The 9,625-nt window shown below is 53.5% G+C and overlaps 2 protein-coding genes across 5 annotated transcripts in view; one reads left to right on the forward strand and one right to left on the reverse strand.

The window, feature by feature from the left end:
* LOC119952308 (sodium- and chloride-dependent neutral and basic amino acid transporter B(0+)-like) overlaps positions 1 to 9,625 on the reverse strand; it is a 388,856-nt gene that overhangs the window by 264,243 nt on the left and 114,988 nt on the right. The gene's annotated exons all lie outside the window — the stretch shown is intronic.
* Positions 1 to 9,625, forward strand: part of LOC119952307 (sodium- and chloride-dependent neutral and basic amino acid transporter B(0+)-like) — a 188,390-nt gene that overhangs the window by 164,509 nt on the left and 14,256 nt on the right. The window lies entirely within an intron of this gene.

The following is a 9,625-nucleotide window of genomic DNA, read 5'->3' on the forward strand; positions in this document are numbered from 1 at the left end:
ACACAAGGATTATGAACCATCCACCTAGCACCCACCTGCCATGCAGGATGTTGTGTTCATACTGAGAGCTGTGGCACCCCCGGAAACATCATGGAACTGTCCAATGATGTTACTTAGTAACATATTTGATTCCTGGAACTCACTGGGTGAAATCCAACAAGTTTATAGTGAGCTGCTGCACCATCAATAATGTCGTAAAACCATTGAAAAGTTACAATGCTGAAAGAGGTCATTCAGCCCATCATGTCTGTGATGGGCAAAGAGAAATAAAAAAACTAGTTGTTATGATATGCAGACATGCAGATAATGATATACAGACAGGCAGCTAATGAACACAGAAAACAGGACATGACCAATGAGCAGGCAAGACTCAGGGGTGGTATCTCACTATAAAAGGCACGAGGCACTCACACTCCACCTCTTTCCACTGATGAACATCTACAGAGTGAGTCAGGGTGTATTTACAGTATCACACCAGCACATGCTTAAGAGCTTGTCTGGTTCAGTCAGACAGAGTAACCACACTTAGGTTAGCAGAGAGTCGAACTCATAGAGAACTGTGCTACTGATTCAATAAATCAGATTCAACTAACTTCAAGGTCTGGAGAATCTCTTGGTTCAAGATGCATCGAGTTGGAGCCTGTGTTATCCCAGAGTACAATACACGGGCGACGAGGGGCTTTTCACAGTAACTTCATTTGAAGCCTGCTTGTGACAATAAGCGATTTTCATTTCATTTCACATCACTAGTCATTCATTTTAATTCCATTTTCCAGCACCTGGTCTGTAGTCTTGCAGGTTACAGCACTTTAGTCGCAGATCCAGGTGTCTTGGAAATAAATTGAGCATTTCAGTTCAACCATCAACTTAGGCAGTGAATTCCAGATGCCCACTACCCTCTGGTTGAAAAAGCTTTACCTCATATCCCCACTAATCCTTCTGCCAATTGCCCCCTGGCAATTCACCCCTCAGCTCAGGGAGACAAGTCTTTCCTGTCTACCCTGTATCCCTGGGGAGGCGGTGGCATACTGGCATTGTTGCTGGGCTAGTAATCCAGAGATTCAGGATAATGATCTGGGGACCTAGATTCAAATCCCACCAAGGCGGTGATGGAATTTAAATTCAATTTTAAAAATATCTGGAATTAAAAGTCTGATAATGACCGCACAACCATTGTCAATTGTTGTAAAAACCATCTGGTTCATTAATGTTCTTTAGGGAAGACAATCTGCCATCCTTACCTTGTCTGGCCTACATGTGACTCCAAATCCACAACAATGTGGTTGTCTCTTTAATGCTTTCTGAAATGGCCTAGCAAGTGACTCAGTTGTATTCAGCCACAACAAAAATACAAAAAAGGAATGAAACCTGACAGACCACCCGGCATCTGACCTGTCAACGGAAATGACAATGGCAAACCCAGTCCTGCCGACTCTGATAAATCATCCTTACTAACATCTGGGGGTTTATGCCAAAGTTGGGAGAGCTGTCTCACAGACTCGTTAAGCAACAGCCTGACACAATGATATTCACAGAATCATACCTCACAGACAATGTCCCAGGCACCACTATCACCATTCCTGAGTAGGTCCTATCTCACCGGCAGGACAGACCCAGCAGAGGTGATGACACAGTGGGAGGCAGTTGCCCTGGGAGTCCTCAACATCGACTCTGGACCCCATGAAGTCTCATGGTTTCAGGTTAAACATGAGTAAGGAAACCTCCTGCTGATTACCACGTCCCGGCCACCATCAGCTGATGAATCATATAAGTAATCCTCCATGTTGACCACCACTTGAACATCCACAAGTGAGGGGGGGGAAGAGCACACTCTCCCACTTTGGGTGGGAGACTTCAATGTCGATCACCAAGAGTGGCTCGGTGGTACCAGCACAGGCCGAGCTGGCTGAGTCCTAAAGGACATAGCTGCTAGACTGGGGCTGCAGCAGCTGGTGAGAGAACCAACAAACATACTTATCCTCACCAATCTGCCTGCTGCATCTATCCATGACAGTATCCATAGAAGTGACCACCGCACAGTGCTTGCGGGGACAAAGTCCCATCTTCACACTGAGGATACCCTCCATCGGGTTCTCGCTACTCAAGGTGGGCATCCATGAGGCGCTGTGGGTCATCAGCAGCAGCAGAATTATATTCACCCAATATTTGCACCCTCATGGCCTGGCATTTCCCCCACTCTACCAGTACCACCAAGCCAGGGGATCAACCCTGGTTCAATGAAGAGTGCAGGAGGGCACCCAGGAGCAACTCCAGGCATACTGAAAAATGAGGTGTCAACCTTGTGAAGCTACAACACAGGACTACTTGTGTGCCAAACAGCATAAGTAGCAAGTAATAAGCAGAGCTAAGCGATTCCGCAATGAATGCATCCGATCTAAGCTTTGTAGTCCTGCTACATCTAGCCGTGAATGGTGGTGGACAATTAAACAACCCACTGGAGAAGGAGGCTCCAGAAATACTGCATCCTCAAATGATGGAGGAACCCAGCATATTTGTGCAAAAGATAAGGCTGAGGCATTTGCAACAATCTTCAGCCAGAAGTTCCGAGTGGATGATCCATCTTGGTCTCCTCCGAAGGTCCTCAGCATCACAGATGTCATTCTTCAGCCAATACAATTCACTCCACGTGATATCAAGAAATGGCTGAGGGCACTGGAGACAGGAAAGGCTATGGGTCCTGATAATATCCCGGCAATAGTACTGAAGACTTGAACTGGCCGCACCCCTAGTCAAGCTGTTCCAGTACAGCTACAATACTGGCATCTATCTAGCAATTTTAAAAATTGTCCAGGTGTGTCCTGCACCTAGGAAACAGGACATATCTAACCCAGCCATTTACAGGCCTATTCCCCATCATCAGCAAAGTGATGGAAGGAGACATCAACAGTACTATCAAGCGGCACTTACTCAGCAATAACCTGCTCATGAATGCTCAGTTTGGGTTGTGCCAGTGTCACTCAGTTCCTGACCTCATTACAGCCTTGGTTTATTCATGGACAAAAGAGCTGAATGCCAGATGTGAGGTGAGAGTGACTGCCCTTGACATCAAGGCAGCATTTGACCGTGAATGGCATCAAGGAGCCGTAGCTAAACTGGAGTCGATGGGAAAACTCTCCGCTGGTTGGAGTCATACCTGGCAGAAAGGAAGATACTTGTGATGGTTGGAGGTCAATCATTTCAGTTCCAGGTCTTCACTGCAAGAGTTCCTCAGGGTAGTGTTCTAGCCAGACCATCTTCAGCTGTTCCACCAATGACCTCCCTTCCATCATAAGGTCAGAAATGGGGACGTTTGCGGATGACTGCACAATGTTCAGCAGCATTCGCACTCCTCAGTTAATGAAGCAGTCCATGTCCAAATGCAGCAAGACCTGAACGAAATGCAGACTTGGGCTGACAAGTGGCAAGTTACATTTGCACCACACAAGTGCCAGGCAATGACCATCTCCTACAAGAGAGGATCTAACCACCGCCCCTTGACATTCAATGGCATTATCATTGCTGAATCCCCCACAGTCAACATCGTGGGGGTTAGCATTGATCAGAAACTGAACTGTATTAGTCATATTAATACTGTGGCTCCCAGGGCAGGTCAAAGGCTAGGAATCCTATGGTGAGCAACTCACCTCCTGACCCCTCCAAAGCTGTCCACCATCTACAAGGCACAAGTCAGGAGTGTAATGGAATACTCTCCACTTGCCTGACTGACTGCAACTCCAACAACACTCAAGAAGCTCGACAACATCCAGGACAAAGCAGCCCGCTTGATTGCACCCCTTCTGCAAACATTCAAAGCCTCCACCACCAACGAACAGCAGCAGCCATGTGTACCATTTACAAGATGCACTGCAGCAACCCACCAAGGTTCCTTAGACAGCACCTTCCAAACCCACAACCACCTCTATCTAGAAGGACAAGAGCAGCAGATACCTGGGAACCTCACCACCTGCACAGGTTTCTGCACAGGTTTCTGCACAGTCGCTGGGGCAACATCCTGGACCTCCCTCCCTAACAGCACAGTGGGTGTACCTGCATCTGAGGGACTGCAGCAGTTTGAGAAGGCAACTCACCACCACCTTCTGAAGGGCAACTAGGGAAGGGCAACAGATGCTGGCCTAACCACTAATGCCCACATGCCGTAAAAAGACCCTCATAATTTTGTACACCTGAATTAGGTCACCCTTACCCTCCTCTGTTCTAATAAAACAGCCCCAGCCTATCCAATCTCTCCCAATAACCGAGCCCTGGCAACGTTCTTGAAAATCGTTTCTGCACACTATCCAGACCGTGTCCTTCCTGTAATTTGGTGACCAGAACTGGGCACAAATCACCAGCTGTGGCCTAACCAATATTTTATACAGTTCCATCATTATATCCCTGCTTTTGTATTCAACACTTCTTCCATAAAGGAAAGCAGTCCATGTAATTTCCTCACCACCTAGTGCACCTGTCCTGCCACCTTCAAGGACCTGTGGACATGCACTTCAATGCTTGTCACTTTCTCAACCCCTCTCGATGTCTTCCCATTGATTGAGTGTGCTCTTGCTTTATTTTCCATCCCCAAATGCGATCCCTCACACTTTTCTGGACTGAATTCCATTCGCTGCTTCTCTGCCCACTCAACCAAACCATTGATATAATTCTGGAGTCGACAGCTATCCTCTTCATCATCAACAACATGGACAACTTTTGTGTCATCTGTAATTCCACAAATTAAATCTAAATCATTACGATAAACAGCAAACAGCAAGAGCCCAAAACTGAGCTAAGTAACACTACTGGAAGTAAAACATCCATCGACCATTACTGTTTGTTTCCTGTCACTGAGCCAACTTTTGAATTCAATCTGCCACTTTCCCCTGGATCCTATAAGATCTCACTTTTCTGAGCAGTCTGCCCTCAGGGACCTCCTTGTTAAATGCCTGACTAAAATCTAGATAAACAACAGCCACTGCACTACCCTCATTAATGCCCATAGTTTCTTCCGGAAAAAAAATCTGTCAGGTCAGTAAGACACAATCATCCCCGAACAAAACTATGCTGGTTATCCCTGAATGATCCATGCCTTTCTAAGTGACAGTTTATCCTGTCAGAGTTGTTTCCAATAATTTTCCCACCACTCAGGTCAGACTGAGCAGGCTATAATTTTCTGGCTCAAACTCTTTTTAAATAATAGTACAACATTCGCAGATCTCCAATCATCTGGCACCTCGCCTGTATCTAGTGAGGATTGAAAAATGATCCTCAGGGCACCTGCTATTTCATAGAATCACAGAATATACAGTGCAGAAGGAGGTCATTTGGCCCATCAAGTCTGCACTGGCCCTTGGAAAGAGCACCCTACCCAAGCCCACACCACCCTATCCCCATAACCCAGTAATCCCACTCAACCAACACGGAGGTCAATTTTGTGGATGCTAAGGGCAATTTAGCATGGCCAATCCACCAAACCTGCACATCTTTGGGCGATGGGAGGAAACCGGAGCACCCGGACAAAACCCACGCGCACACATGGAGAACGTGTAGACTCCGCACAGAGAGTGACCCAGCCGGGAATCAAACCTGGGACCCTGGAGCTGTGAAGCAATTGTGCGAACCACTATGCTACCGTGCTATTTCCTCCCTAGCTTCTTTCAACATCCTGGAATACAATCCATTTGGCCTGCTCATTTATCCACCGTCAAGGATGCCAGTCCCTCCAGTATTTCCTCTCTCACTATGCTTATTGTATCCAATGTTTCACACTGTTCTTTAACTCGAATGTCTGAATCATCTCTCTCCATAGTGAAGTAGGAGACAAAATACTCATTGAGAATCCTGCCCACATCTTCTGAATCAACCCACAAGTTAACATGTGATGTGTTAGGCAGGCTGATTCGATGTGGACTGCACTTGATGAAGGGAAGCTAGAAGCAGACATCTAACACTGGAGAAAATCCGAAACAGTTTTAATCACTGATAAAACTGATATTCAATTTCAGCTGTGGGTTGACACTATATGAACTGACTGGAGACCTTGTATTAGCCTGAGTAGACTTACTAGCTACCGCATGGTGTTTGCACTGGCTAGCTCGTGGGCTCTGACTGTCTCAGTAGCTGGGTCCAGAGAGAGCGGAAAACCTAGGGCGCGATTCTCCGGACTCACGACGGTTCGGAGAATAGCGGGCGTCGCAAATTTTTACGGCGACGCTGTTCCGACGCCCTCCCGCTATTCTCCGAACCACGCAAAATCTCAGAGTCGCCATTCCCGACAAATGCCTCCTTCTCGCCCCCGACACGACCAGATTCGCCACTAATAGCCCCCCCCCCCGCTATTCACCGGCCGGGATGGGCCGAAGTCCCGACATCATCGCGCCCTGTTTGCACGGCGTGAAACACACCTGCTATTTAAGTTCGTCAACCAGTCGGGCTGGCTGACGACAGCTTGGAGGAGGTGAGCGCACCGCTCAGCGCACCGATCGAGTCTGGCCACAACGGAGAAGGCATCCCTGAGAACGGGAGGGGGGGTCCAGAGCGGGGTCAATGGGGGAGACGGGGGGGGGCAGTGGGGGGGGCGGCGGGGGGGCAGTGGGGGGGACGGGGGGGGCAGTGGGGGGGACGGGGGGGCAGTGGGGGGGGACGGGGGGAGCCAGTGGGGGGGACGGTGGGGCAGTGTGGGGGGGACGGGGGGGCAGTGGGGGGGACGGGGGGGCCAGTGGGGGACGGAGGGGGGCAGTGGGGGGGCCGGGGGGGCAGTGGGGGGGCCGGGGAGGCAGTGGGGGGGACGGGGGGGGGCAGTGGGGGAGACGGAGGGGGGCAGTGGGGGGGCCGGGGGGGGCAGTGGGGGGGCCGGGGGGGGCAGTGGGGGGGACGGGGGGGCAGTGGGGGGGGCCGGGGGGGGCAGTGGGGGGGACGGGGGGCAGTGGGGGGGACGGGGGGGCACTGGGGGGGACGGGGGGGGCAGTGGGGGGGGGCAGTGGGGGGGGACGGGGGGGGAGTGGGGGAGACGGGGGGGGGGAGTGGGGGAGACGGGGGGGGCAGTGGGGGAGACGGAGGGGGCAGTGGGGGGGACGGAGGGGGCAGTGGGGGGACGGAGGGGGCAGTGGGGGGGACGGGGGGGAGTGGGGGGGGAGGGGGGGGAGTGGGGGGGGACGGGGGGGAGTGGGGGGGGACGGGGGGGGAGTGGAGGGGGGCGGGGGGGGAGTGGGTGGGACGGGGGGGCAGTGGGGGGGAGGGGGGGAGTGGGGGAGACGGGGGGAGCGGGGGAGATGGGGGGGGGGAGTGGGAGTGGGGGGGGTTAGGTAGAGAGTGAGCGAGTGAGCCGTCCAACCCCGTAACAAAATGTCTGCCACCATGCCATGGCGTGCCGGTCACGAGGACACGGCCGCTGGTTGCCCTGTGGCTTACGGCCACAGGCCACTGACGCACCCGTGAGGAGGACATAGTTTACTGGCCGTTGGATGCAGAAAGTGACCAGGGGTTAGGCTGCCCGCGTGTCAGCAGCGCGATCAGGCCACCGGGACACACAGGTATCCCGTGGCAGGCGGCTGCCGAGGTGTCGACTAACCTCCGTCTAACATGTCCCGTTTCTCTGCCTCCCACCACCCTTCTGTAGGTTAGCACAATGTATGTGAACAGAACGGCTATGTTCTGCGCAGTGGTTTGGGCCGCTGCACTGCATTTGGCGATGCAGCAGCATCCACACCCACAACCCGCAGTGGATGCAGGGCCAGCTGCAGCAGCAGAGGGAAGGGCCGAGGAGTTGCCAGTCGTCGAGCAGCATGGGGAGGAGGGGGAGGAGGAGGAGGAAGAGGAGGAGGAGAGAGTGAGGGTGCAGCCACGGCGCCAGAGGCGACGACCAAAGCCGTGGGTGTACCGTGTCCGGGTCTCTTTCCTAACAATGACGGACATCATCTGCAGGAGGAGACTCCGGCTGAGTAGGCAGACGGTGATACATATCTGCCAACTCCTGTCGCACCTCACCCCACGTGGAACGGGGGGAGGACACGCGATCCCGGTTGCCATCAAGGTGACGGTCGCTCTTAACTTCTATGCGACCGGCTCCTTCCAGTCTCCGAGCGGGGACCTCTCCGGGGTCTCCCAGTCATCGGTCCACAGGTGTATCCGGGATGTGACCAACGCCCTCTATGCCATCGCGGACCGCTACATCACCTTTCCCGAGGACCAAGCAAGTCAAGACTCACGAGCTCGTGGATTTGCCAGCATGGCCGGGATACCGAGGGTGCAGGGGGCAATCGATTGTGTTCACGTCCCCATGCGCCCACCTGCAGGGGACAGGGATGTGTTCACAAACAGAAGGGGGACATACTCCATGAATATCCAGGTGGTATGCGACCCCCACATGAGGATCATGAACGTCTCTGCAAGGTTCCCAGGGAGTGTGCATGACTCCTACATACTGGCGCAGTCGTTCATCCCTGCGATGTTTGAGCCCCCGGCTGAGGGGCTGGTTGCTAGGCGACAGGGGTTATCCGCTGAGGTCTTGGCTGATGACGCCTATACGGAGGCCTCAGACCAATGCGGAAACACGATTAAACGAGGCCCATGCAGCAACCAGGGGTGTGGTGGAGCGCTGGCTTGGCCTCCTGAAGATGAGATTCAGGTGCCTGGACCGCTCCGGAGGGGCCCTGCAGTACCAGGCCGAAAGGGTCGCTCGCATTGTTGTGGTCTGCTGTGCGCTGCACAACATCGCGATGCAGAGGGGAGATGACCTGCTGCAGGAGGCGGAGGGAGAAGCCAGTGGGGGTAGGGGCAGGGACTGCACACCCGGCACCGAAGTTTCACCACTCGTCAACCCCAGCGACACTCGGTCACCATCACAAATCCTGTGGCTGTGGAACAATCACACGGTATTACAAGTAAGGTGGAACAGTGCTTTTAATGTTAACAATTATTTGCAGGTGCCCTAGCCCCTACAACTAAACTGTGCCCTTCACCCGTGCCAACTTACTCAGTGTCTATCTTAGTTCCCTTACGGGCCCTACCACTACGTCTAAGTGACTCCCCAGATGATACAGCAGGAGTGGAGGAGGATTGCTGCGAATTGCCCCCCTCGACTCGTTTCTCCTTGGCCAAGCGTTTCCTGGGGCAACCCGGCCTTGATGGGTCAGGCTGCTCTGCGGGCGTCTCGGGTGACGTTGTGCCACCCTGCTCTGCCTGCTGCCCACCCGATGCACCAGGGATGGGACGGGGGGAGGCCGAGAATTCCGGGACGTCCCGTGATGGACTTAATGGGCGGGCCCCGAAACCTCCTCCTCCCTCGGGGAGCCCGGTGGCCCCCGGGCCTCACTTTGGGACAGAGGTGCGAGCGGGGAGGTGCCCCATCGCACCACCGACACCTGGCGCTGCCAGTCCTGGAGGCCTGCAACGGTATCCACCAGGATCCGAAGGTTTGCAGAGACGGAGTCCAGGGAGTTAGACATTCCCGCCAGGGACTGTGCGATCTCAACCTGTGAGTGCACAACGCCATCCAGCACATGTGTCAGGCGGTTGATGCTCTCGGCGACTGACTGCTGCGACTGGCCAATGACCTGGTGAGACTGGGCCAAGGCCTGCAGGGCGCCGGCAATGTCGTTTTGCCTCTGGCACATTGCTGCCTGTGAGAGGG

Source organism: Scyliorhinus canicula, chromosome 17 (assembly GCF_902713615.1).
Source record: "Scyliorhinus canicula chromosome 17, sScyCan1.1, whole genome shotgun sequence".
In the NCBI taxonomy this organism is placed as follows: Eukaryota; Metazoa; Chordata; class Chondrichthyes; order Carcharhiniformes; family Scyliorhinidae; genus Scyliorhinus; species Scyliorhinus canicula.